This window comes from Mesoplodon densirostris, chromosome 8 (assembly GCF_025265405.1).
Source record: "Mesoplodon densirostris isolate mMesDen1 chromosome 8, mMesDen1 primary haplotype, whole genome shotgun sequence".
Lineage (NCBI taxonomy): Eukaryota > Metazoa > Chordata > Mammalia > Artiodactyla > Ziphiidae > Mesoplodon > Mesoplodon densirostris.
Genome location: NC_082668.1, coordinates 110,894,370 through 110,906,706, shown reverse-complemented (window position 1 = coordinate 110,906,706; position 12,337 = coordinate 110,894,370).

Here is a 12,337-nt window from a genome sequence, read left to right as displayed (position 1 = left end):
TGGCACTGTTGCTCTTTTTCTATTTTCTTGTTTCTCTGAAGGTCTTCGAGCCTGAACTGAAGCAACAGCTCCCTCACCTTCTCTGTGTCTCTCTTCACTATTACTCACCCCCTTCTCTGTATGGAATGGTTCAAGGCCAATGAGAAAGAAAAGGCAGACCCTCAGTTCGTCAGAAGCTCCAGGACAAAGCCCGTTCATTTCTTTAATGGGCCTCAAAGGCTGGTTTATGTACGGCAAAGTTGTGAAAGGGTAACAGTTCTAGAGAGAAGCTCTACTTCTCCTTAGCACTAATGTCCCCTCCATCCCCATTCTGCAATGGAAGCTTCCTTCCTTATATTTGCACGTTTTTCTCATTGCATAGGTACTCTTATAAAAAGCAAAGTACCCTGGCAACAGTAACTCATAGCCAGCTTCTACTGGCTAACTCCGGTAGTGAAGGGATTTGGTTAAGGGAACCATAGGCAGAGGAGAAAGGCGCCAAGACGAACTTGGCTTTTCTCCACTTTGCTCCAGGCTGGTGGAGGCTCCAGAAGCCCTGAGGTACCAGAGAGAGGAATGATTAGGGGCACCCAGCTTGCTGGTCTCCTGTGGCTCCAGGGAAGGACTCTGCTGCCTGGAAGCGTTGAACTGGAATCTTGCCTCTGCTACGGATGACCCGTGTGACCTTGGTCAGCTTACTCAATGAGCTGATTACTAATTGAGCCTGAGTCTCCTTTCCTTCAATACCACCTGATGTCCAGGTTTTTTTTTTTTTTTTTTCTCAGAGAGGAAATGAGATAATCTGTGCTAAGTATTGCACTTCATGCAGGAGTGGCACATTCAATGAATATCACTTCCCTTCTCATTTCTGAGGACTGTGGCCCTACTGATGAGTTCAAGGAGAAGCAACGACCTACATGAAAGTTTTCTCCCAGGGAAGCTGAATATACACTGACACCAATGGGCAGAAACAAAAATTCTCTCTAGGTCTCTTTGGAGGGAAATCATTCAAATCCTTCCTCACACAAAAGTGAGGAAGTTGGCCTCAGTCGGTGGAGTACCACTGGCATTTTGAATGGGCAATTTCTCATCACTTGGGACTGTCTCATCTGTTAGAGCACATTTAGCATAGCTTGTCCTGCCCACTAATTGCCCACAGCACTCTCAGCCATTGCAACAACTCACTGTCACCCTTCTGAGTGCCCCCAGGAGACGCTGTGCTGCCACTCCGGGTGAGGACCCCTGTTGGGTTCCCGGTTCTAATATCGCTCATGGCTCCCTGTAGCCCTTTCCCCATCATGGAACACCAGGAGTCAGACTGCCTGCCTGCAAACAGCCTCTAAGACTGAGGCTCTGCTGTGGAGCTGACAGTCCCTTGGCAGGTGCAAGCTTCTAGGACTGGTCCAGCCACCGCCTTGCTTTCTCACCACTGGCGGCCGTTATCAGCCTGGCTCCCCAATCCTCACCTGACACGGTTGGGAAGAGACGAAATGCCCTGACTTCTCCTTGACACTCTGTCCCCACGTGGTCCGAGTTGAAAGGAGCAATTGAAGTCTTGTGTCCCATCTATCTGGGGCCTTAGAGTTTCGTGGGCCCCTTTGAGCAGGAGTTGAAAGTGAAATCAGAAAAATAGATTATTGACGTTTAGATACCAGGACATGATTTAGGAGACAAGAGATGCTGGATTCCGAGGTCTGCAGACAGACCAAGAACCTGGCAGCAATACTGGCATTTCAAGATGTTACCAGTTGGGACATGATACATTAGCAAGGAGTGGGACCTGAGTGGGAAATGCAGGATTAACCACAGTAATGCAAGTAATCATAGAACTGGGAGACCTGGCCGAGCAAAGCGCTGGTGGCCTACGTGAGGTCTGCTCTGGCTTGAATGAGCCGGACAGACCCTGCGAGCTCAGCGTGGCTTTCTTAGATATGTGCAGTATAGAATCGTTGAATTTAATTCTGTGATTTTGCTGTGTGCAAATGGTGGGAAGAGTTGAGAGACAGTGACGTGCCCTGAGGCCCTGGCAGGGACGGTAACCTGACCACCTGGGGCTTAGGCCGATGCCTGCTAGCATTGGTGAATGTGGGCAACAGCTGCTGTGGCAACAGCTCCTGAGGCTGGCACTGCTATTAGGGCTGGAGTTTCCTGTGTCCCATTATTTTTTTATTTTTATTTTTTTAAAGCATTGACTAATTTAATCCTCACATCCACGGTGGCATTGGTACTTTTGTTTTTAATTAATTAATTTTTTTTTGCTGTGTTGGGTCTTCGTTTCTGTGTGAGGGCTTTCTCCAGCTATGGCAAGCGGGGGCCGCTCTTCATCGCGGTGCGCGGGCCTCTCACCATCGCGGCCTCTCCTGCTGCGCAGCACAGGCTCCAGACGCGCAGGCTCAGTAGTTGTGGCTCACGGGCCTAGTTGCTCCGCGGCATGTGGGATCCTCCCAGACCAGGGCTCGAACCCGTGTCCCCTGTATTAGCAGGCAGATTCTCATCCACTGCGCCACTAGGGAAGCCCCACTGTGTCCCACTATTAAGGGGTATTGTTCAGACCCATTCCTGCTTTGACTGGGATATTGGAGATGGAAGGATGGATGGATGGACGGACAGGTAGATGGAGGAAAAGTGGGTAGAACGAAGGAAGAAATGGATGGATGAAACCTGAAGTATAAAATTGAATTGGAGTGTTCTGTGCAGTTCAGGGTTTCGTGCTCAAGAACGGAACTGCAGAGACAGGGAAAACCTGGAGAGTGACAAGGACCAAGGAAGATTCATTTAAAAAAAAGGAAAAAATCCCAACCCTTGACTACACTCAGTATGAGCTGGGATGTACTCAGAGCTAACACTGAAAGACACACATAAAGCCAGCTTTAGCACAGTCACACACCTCCTGCATTTCAGTCAGAAACTGCTTCAAGAGGGTCGTTTTAACACAGATTAACGGGAACGTTTCTTTTCATTCTATTAAATTATTATACGGAACATGAGGTCATTATGGATTGGAATTATTACTGGGACTAATGGGTGGGATGTACATGGAGGCAGGTTTAGCAGGAAATTTATCATTAAAAGACTGTCCAGGGCTTCCCTGGTGGCGCAGTGGTTGGGAGTCCGCCTGCCGAGGCAGGGGACATGGGTTCGTGCCCCGGTCTGGGAAGATCCCACATGCCACAGAGCGGCTGGGCCCGTGAGCCGTGACCGCTGAGCCTGCGGGTCTGGAGCCTGTCCTCCGCAACGGGAGAGGCCACAACAATGAGAGGCCCGCGTACCGCAAAAAAAAAGAAAAAGAAAAAAAAAAAAGACTGTCCCGTGATGAGGTAGACTTCCGGGTGACCTCCTGAACTCCTGGTCATTGAAAACGAATTGTCAGGCAGGTGGTGAGAGTGATTCCTGCACTGGGTCAATGGTTGGACCAAAGACCTCTCAGTTCTCATTTTAATTCCTAGGTTTTATGTTTCTAGAATCAGGAAGGACTTAGATAAATTCTTATGTGGCAGATCCCATTATAAGTTCTTACTAGAGGCTGAAATATAGTGTAGTACAAATTTATGGAGTGACATCAAGGAGGAAGGAAGGGAGAAGAAAGGAATAAAAGGCCGGTAACTAACATATCCTGTGCTGGGACCTCTGCTGGAGCTTATGTGGTCTCATTCAATCCCCATGATTACCCTGGGAGGTAGGTGATTGGGTGGCGCTCTCAGATGAGGAAACAGATGCCTAGAGAGGTGAAGAGACTTATCTGAGGTGATGCAGTTAATTAGCAGCACAGATGGGTTTTTTGCTTAGTCTTTCTGAAGCCTAAATCCAAGCTCTCTCTGCCGTGCCAAGCGCCTCCTAAAAGTGCATTTGCGGGCTTCCCTGGTGGCGCAGTGGTTGAGAGTCCGCCTGCCGATGCAGGGGACACGGGTTCGTGCCCCGGTCCGGGAAGATCCCACATGCTGCAGAGCGGCTGGGCCCGTGAGCCATGGCCGCTGAGCCTGCGCGTCCGGAGCCTGTGCTCCGCAACGGAAGAGGCCACAGCAGTGAGAGGCCCACGTACTGCAGAAAAAAGTGCACTTGCCTGGAAATTCCCCGGGGGATGCTGTCCACATGGCTCTAGCCAGGTGGTCTGGGGTCTGAAGTGATGCGACCTGCCTGACCTTCTGATGTTATCACCTCGAGGCAGGAGGGCAGAGTGGCTAGTGCATTGAGCAGTTAGAGGTTCTCCCTGCTGCTCAACTGCAAAATAGGTACCACACTCTCTCCCCAGTCGTCCCCTCAACAAATATATCACCAAAAAATTATAACTGAGCGACACTCTATTACTTATAATTTTTTGATATCGTATTTTGACTTGGAAGTCAAGAAACAAGCTTCCTGTCCCAGGGCCAGCTTTTATCCCTTTTGAGACTCTGTTACTTTATATTAAAAGGAAAGGAAAGAAGGAAAAGCTCAATTATCTGTAAAGTCCTTAAAATGATATACATTTGTCATGTAATATATAATTAAACGTAAAATATATGTGTACATATCTGTACGTATACATATGTATATATACATCTGTTAATATTTAAATCAACATGTTTATCTACACTAGTATCAGCTACCGTGATATAATTATCTAATAATCTAAAAACGGAAAATAGTTTAATATCAACTGTTCGGCTTTAGAGTGCATTATTTAGTGATCCTGCTACAGATTTACTTAAAATAATAATAAAATACCGTTTGTCCACACCCAGCCCTCAAGTGGTTCTTCTCTTGGGTTGCATGCTCCACTGGGTGGCAGAGAGGCCCTTGCCAATCATGTGGGTCAAAGGCAGATCATCAGACTGGAGAAATGAAAGTGTCTGAAATGCGACCTCTGGAAAAGCCATTTCCATTACTTTTAGCCATGCCAGGGAGGGTATGGGGGTTTCCCTCGCCTCTGTAAATCAGCTTCCAGACACCAGCTCCACCCTCCTCCCTCTGTGGTGGGCCCTATTGCCCGAGTGCCCGCAGGCCAGCGCTCCAGCCAGGAGGGGGTTAAAATCAACATTTGCAGATAAAGAGGTAAACATATTTACATTCCTCTCTTCACACTTTATGCATATGTCATGCAGTGAATAGTTTTGGAGGTCTGTTTGTACTATCTCTCCAGAATTTTTACAGTCTAGAGGACACAAAATCTCTCTAAAGTGACTTATTGAAATAGAAGCAGATTGGTAAAAACGTTTCCCTCTTATGAACTGTGAAGAATGATCCTCTAAATGAAATCAGGAAGGAACTGGACAGAATCTTGTTTAATGGTCTGACAAAATGAATCACAATGATTCCAGACATCCATCACTGCTAAAAGGGAACCACAAATGATCTGTGAACCACTATATATTGATTACCCATGTAGTACAAGTGTCGGATTTAATGTTCCCACACCATAGAGAGACGGCAGGGACAGATGGTGCCTTAACTCTTCTTTGATAGATTTTAATGGTGAAATATTGATTTCTATCTGGCCAAGGCCTGCTGTTAGGGGCCAAAGTCATTTGTTGGGTATTGCTGGACACCCAGTCGGCCCGGAGTAATCAATCATTTTTGGCAAGGCAGGTGAAAATTCAGAGGGAAGCACCTTGGAACCCAAACTGGTGTGTGATGTGTCTGAATCCAGCCACCTAGAGAGAGAGAGAGAGAGAGAGAGAGAGAGAGAGAGAGAGAGAGAGAGAGGACTCTTGGAGATTGTGCTTGTAAAGAATTATTAATGATAAGACATGTTTACTGAGCAGAGTCACAGCGAATCAGAGCTGACGTGAAATAGTCTGGGAGCCTCGTGGAGAAAATGAACCTCTAGCTAAGAGGGACTATATTTTACTTAAACATCCTTCTAAGGCTGAGAACTCAGGTAATCTGTTGTGTTACAAGCCACTGGCTGTTCTTGCCATCCAGAGAGATAACACTGAGACGCTAATAGGAACACATCAGTCACAATCAGGCTGCAATTCCAGTGGTGTGTCTCCTTCCAGCTCCTCTTTAAGCTCCTTAATAGCGGGGGCTGCTGAGAGGGGCTCTCCCCTCTGAGGGTCATATTCATAAAGTGAAGAGCTTGCCAAGTCAGCACCCAGGGAAACAGGTCTGTGCCGGGGAATCCCGTGTGGGGAGAGAGGGAAGAGCATGGGCCATCTGGGAGGGTTGGGATCCAACAGGAGAATTTTGTTATCTGTGGCCCTCCCGGGTTTTGTGATGTCAATTCCACCTCCTTCCCAAGAAAGGGGTGTGAGCATGTGTGTTACATGTAATTATGAAGTAACAAGACGCATTTTCTTGGGCAGCTTATAAAAACGTCTTAAAGGCGATCCCCAAATGGCGAACTCCACGTGTTTGGAGCGATGGCAACCTCTTGGAAATCGGTGTGTGGCTTCCCAAGAAGAACCTGGGACAGGGTCGTGTGAGGCAGATTGGGGCAGCCAGGGCAGTTCCTCTGAGCCTCTGCAGCTCTGTGCCGATCTCTAGCCTGTCGCCTGCAAGGCCAAGCATCTGTTCGCTGGTTTGACTTTCCTGTAGGCTACGAACTACAGGAGGTGGCAGTTGTGTCTAATGAACTGTTGTATCATCGGTAGTAACATACGATCCTGGGACTCACAAGATGTTCTATGTGTGACTACGGCTGAATACAGACACGCAGGTGTTTGTGTTGAAAGGCAGTCAGTCATACTGCTTTAGTCACACTGCTTTGCACCTTTTGAGTGTCCATCTAAACGTATGTGTTGTGTGTGCAAATATACACATTCATGAAGGAATGCACTGACCTTAGAAAGAGGTGTAACACATGTTTCATTTATTTGTGTGAGTTACTTTCTAGGAGACAGCATAGTGCAAGATGACAGCCTGTACTCTAGGGCCAGACTGCTTGAATTCAAATCCTGGTTCTGTGCCACTTACCAGAAGATGACTTTGGACAAGTTGCTTCAACTACATATGCCTCAGTTACCTCACCTCTGAAATGGGGATAATAAGTACATATGTTTCAAGGATTAAATGACTTAATAGATGCGAAACATTTATAATATGACCATGCATACAGTAAGCATAAATGTTTTATATTACATATTGATGTTTAAATTATATATGTAGTCATGGCATTACATTCAAAATCTTTATCTAAATATGTATATATGCATGGCCATAATCAGCCTTTAGATGGTTGACATTAGGAATCCCAGCCAATATTTGCCTCATTCTCAGTGGTACAACAAAACCTGAACCGAGAGCAGTGAGTTTAATTTGGAGGTTGTTTGGAGGCGTGGCAGGTATTTTGATTCCTTTGTAAATATGTATACTCTCAAGCTATCTCATATTGGGGCTTCAATGAGCCTGTACGTGCCTGAGTATGTTTATCTCCCAAAACCTGTTTGCAGGGGTGAGTGTCTCTAGCTGAACAAGTGTATATGTTGGAGCACACATACAGAGCTCTGCAGAGCAGGATGAGGCCAGCTTTGCGGACTGCCCCGGCTGTGCAGCCTACCCCCAGATGCCAGCGTGCGGGAGGCAGATCCAGCTTAGATTATCTTGCTTACCTAATGATTTTTGCTTCACTGCCTTGCTCGATTGTGTTCACCAGGATGGCAGGCTATTAAAATGTCAAGGCACATTGAATTGTTGTTATCCAGGAGAGAGACCTTTCCAGTCAACCTGTGTTCTGGGGGTTGCATAAACTCCAAGAAGGCGATTGGAGAAAGGCTTTATGGCTTTTTTACATAGATGGGGGTGAGCAGGGAGGTTGGGAGAGGGCCCTGGGAGGAGGAGAGGTGGGACACTAGTCGGGGTTTCTGGCAGCGGGAGTGTGTTAATTAAAATGCCAGCTCCTCAAACAGGTATTGGTGGCTCCTTGCCTTTGCATTTATGGGTAACCGCAAAAGGGCCTCGCTGTGCGATGCGATGCTGCTGTGGTTTGAAGAAGGGAGAGGGGCGGTGACTCCCAGTGAGAGGCTGCACTGCAGCGAATCGGAGTCCGTAGAGCGATTTTATACGGTAGAAATACCAAGGAGGTACATCGCCGGTCGGCAAGAGGGGTTAGAGAGAAAAACAAAGGTTTCCTTGGCGCTGCGCCTGTCCCAGCTGTGCGGAGGGCCACGTTCTCTGCACCCCGGGAGGTGGTGGGCGTTTGGGGGGGTGACAGTATTGAGCCACCGGCGACAATATTATCCACGCGGCACCTCTGGTCCGGTCTCGCCAGAGCCAGCTGGGACAGGCTGGAGACGGTCTTCTTTTCGTGCTGGCAAGTCTCATTTGGCCAAGGATTTATTTTCCTTCGGGGGAGAGGGAGAGAAGGGGCAAAGGACGTTCTCATAAAGTATTCAGCGATCAGAGCCGCCGAAGGCTCCAAGCAGACACTCAAACTTGCCTGGATTGACTTCTCCCCTTTGTTCACATCATCTCACAAACATTTGACTTTCCCTGGCCACGTCTGTTTCGTTTTTGTTTCAGAGAGACGGCTTTGTTTTTGCTTGAGTCTGGCTCTGCCCGGCGCTCCATTGGTCCCTCCCCCTCGCCTCGGGCACCATTGGCTGCGCCAGCTCGGTGGCCGCGGGGGACGCGAGGCGCCGTCGCCTTTGTCAGTTCTATCAGCTGGAGTTTTATGTGCGCGCATCTCTGTGTGCGCGCGCGCGCACACACACACGCACACACACACGCACACACACGCCTGCGCTCATTCCCCACCCCCCCTCCCCCGCCCAGCCACCGCGCCAATTTCCCTGCCTCCATCCCCATAAGTCACACCCACCGTCATTCTCGAGTCATCGCCCTTCCTCTCCAGCCGTGCCCTCCGGAGCTCTCCACTTTAGTTTCTGGTCCCTGGCGCAGCCCATTCTTCTGGCTTAAACCAAATCTCACTCACGTTTCCAGCTTCACTTCCTGCCGGCTTCTCTCTCACCTGGCTGAACACGTCCAGAGTATCTTTGTAAGGCTACGGTCTGATTTCCCCATCCTTGGGTCCTCCTTCCAGAAGGCGGATGGAGGGCCCCGGGAGTGTCTCTGGCCCACCAGCCCTGCTTTGGTCTGTTTTCCCTAACTTCTCCCTCCCAGCCCACTGTTCCCAGGGCCCATCCTAACGCTCCCTCCTTCCCCTCCCCAGCGGCTGAGGTACCTTTCATGGAATTTCCAGGGCCCCTTTATCACTCCCCTAGCTTTATCATGCTTTATTGAAATATCTGTTTATTTGTTTTGAAGCCCTACAAACTTGGTAGTTCACTAATTCAATCAACAAATATTTGTTGAGTATGCACTCTAAGTATTAACTACTGTTAAGTATTATTGGGATATAATGGGGAGAAAAACAGACACAGCACCTCCTCTCCTGGCATATGTATAAAAGGTTCTCTGTGTCAGCCTACTGTGTTCTATTCTGTAACCTGGGACATACAGAGGCTCAGTACATTTGGAATGGATGGATGAAAGGAAGAATACATCCTCTCCTTGCCCTCTTAAGCAGCTTCACCAGTATTTTCTGTTTGCTGTTTCATTATGCAAAACACAAGCGCACTGTGACAAACTTGTTAGCAGATTTTACTTTCTCAAACTCCTGTATATCCATGATCCCCCTGGGTCTCTGAAGCCACCCTATGAGGTGGCTTTGGTCCATTTCTAGCGCTCCATTTCATTAAGGCTCAGTGAGTTCAATGCCGAAGGTCAAATGGCTCACTGCTGATGGAGCCCAGCCCAGACTTGACCCTGGGCCCCTGTACTCCTAGACCAGCGCTCTCTAGGTGACACACAGGCCCGCGTGTCTCATGTGCCCACCACGTGCCTCCCAACCATAATCCCAGGAAAATGGCAAAAGGGGGAAAAGGCCGATCCCTTCTTTTTGTTTAATTCTCTTTCAGATTCCTCTTGGACTCTCCCTGGCACAAGAGGTATTGCTTAAGAGGGAGGTTGATTTAATGGATGTGAAGATATGATTTCTTTTCTTAGCTTTTCCTTAGCTCCTACCCTTGCCCCCAGTGATCTTTCTGGAGAATGGTTGGCTCAGCTTTAATTGGATTTTCTGACAGTCACCAGGAACTTGAGGCTGAGTGCTGTGCCTCACCAGGGTCAGTTCATTTCCATGATTGATTTAATTAATATAACTAGGTGGTCCCATGTGGCTGGGCTCAGAGCGACAGAGCTCCCCAGATGCTTTCTGGACACTGTGCTGATGGCAGCTTTGGTTCCATGCTAGACACCTTAACCTCAGCTGCTTGTGGCGTTTGAGGTCCCGGCTGTGTGGCCAGAGCTTCTGGGACCCCGGGCTGCTGCCGCCTTGAGTCTATAGCTGCCATGGCGGGGAGGTGAAGAGGATCCCGGGAGGGACTGTGGCCCCAGCAGTGAAGCACAGCCCTGCTTCTCCTGCGCTGCCCTGCAGACAGCATGGGCTCTGTGTACATCATCCGGGGTTACTTGGGGTTCATCTCTGTGAGTTCCGAGTTCCTTATCTGTCAAATGAGAATAACAAAGACCACCTTAGAAGACTGCCACAAGAATTCAAGGAGACAGTGTCTGTAAAGTGACCATCTCAATGTCTCATACAGAGTGCACCAAACCCCTGTGTGTTTCTCTCTGGTGTAAACACACACAAAGGCAGACACATGTATGCACACGCACGGTCACAGGCTTCTGCCTCCCAGCCAGGCTCTTTGTTTATTCACTTCCATCTCACGATTTTCTAATATGCCTTTAATTTCTTTCCTCCTGCGTTCTCTTTCCCACGTCCTCTCTGCATTTAGCTGCGTGTTCTGCCCTTTTCATGAAGTTTTCTCATGTGGGTTCTGCCCGATGACAACGAGTCGTGTGATCTGGGGTCAGTTCCTTACCTCTTTGGGCAGGTGCCCCTTCTCTCTGGTCAGGAGAAGCTTTCTCGGCCATGTCGTCCTGTTCTGTAGTCATTCACCTCCGTGTCTGTCCCCCGTCAGATCCTGGGCCCCTTGAGGCAGGGACTCAGTGAGTGAGCAAATAGGGGAGACTTGGAAAGTGTTGGTAGAAGGAAGGAGAGAAGGAAGGACTCAATGATACGAAGTTGGTCTTATGAACACCACTGGATGCAGGTGGCCACCACTGGCCCCTACACAGCTGGATGAAAATTCAGAAGAAGTGCTCCCTTCCTCGAGCCAGGGGACGGACTTGCCCAGTGGAGCGCAGGGCTGGCTTTCAGACCTCATTTGTCTCCTTGGCTCTGGTGCAGGGCACACTGCACAGCATGTGTGTTATGCTGTAAAAGGAGGGCAGGATGCAGTGCAGGCTGCCTGGGCACTGGCCTGACTCCCTTTGCCTGTTGAAGTCACCCAGGCTTCTCCTGTTAAAGAAGCCCTTGCCCTTGGCCTGCTCCATGGCCGTAGAGCTGCAGTGAGGCATGCAGAGCTCCTCTGCAGTGTGACAGTGCCACCTGCACCCCGGTAGACATGCTGTCCTCTGACCGTGGCCTCCACCTTCACAGTAGTGGGAGGAAAGAGTACCTCCTACCCTCATGTCCCTTGAAGGCTACCCTCATTGGACGACATTTCTGCTTTAATATTATTGCAGAGGATGGCAATCATACGTGTAGTTTCTTTCATTAAGTGCCTGGTTAATACTAATTAAAACTAATGCCCGGTTAAAACACTGTGCAATGTTTTTTGCTCCCCATAAAGCTCCATGGAGGAGCAAAAGTCTCCCCATTTCACAGATATGGAAGTTAAGGCTCAGAGAAGTAAGAGTGAGTGAAAGACACCTCCTAGCACCCTGTGGTCTGCTGTCCTCGGGGATGGGGCCCCGAGCTCTGGGGTCTCTGATCTGAGGATTCTCTTTAGTGTTTGGCAGATGTCTGGGTAGGACCTAGCGGTTAGGTGGGAAAGTGCATCTCTGAGTCGGGGGGGGGGGCAGATATGGTTTGAGGAACAGGCTGGGTTACAGCTTTGTTTAGCCAAGGCCTGGCCCAGATCAAAACCATATGGACACTCCTGTCCTAAAACAGCATCTCTTTTCTTCTTGCCAAAGAAGAAAACAGAGATTGAAACTTTGAGCTCCCAGGAGGCAGCACACACTTGGAGGTACTTTTCCTAATATAACTTGTAGGAATATGAAACACTTTGGTCACTTTTTAGAAGCGGGTGAGGCAGAAAAAGGTCGTATTTTCATCTCTTCAGGTTTCCAATAATAAAATGAAATTGCTTTTTTCTTAATCTCCTGCCCTTTCAGTAAGTCTCAATGCTCTCAAGTTACTAATTTTTCCATGATTTCCTGAAATTTCAAGTCGCTTTCCTCTGCTGAGGGCTGGTGTTTGCCATAGCCTCAGGCTGAATCTACCATCAAGTGACTTTTTAGGTAACTTAAAAAAAATCCATTAAGAATGGCAGCATTGTAGGGACTGGGGTGGGGGGGAGGTGAGCATATC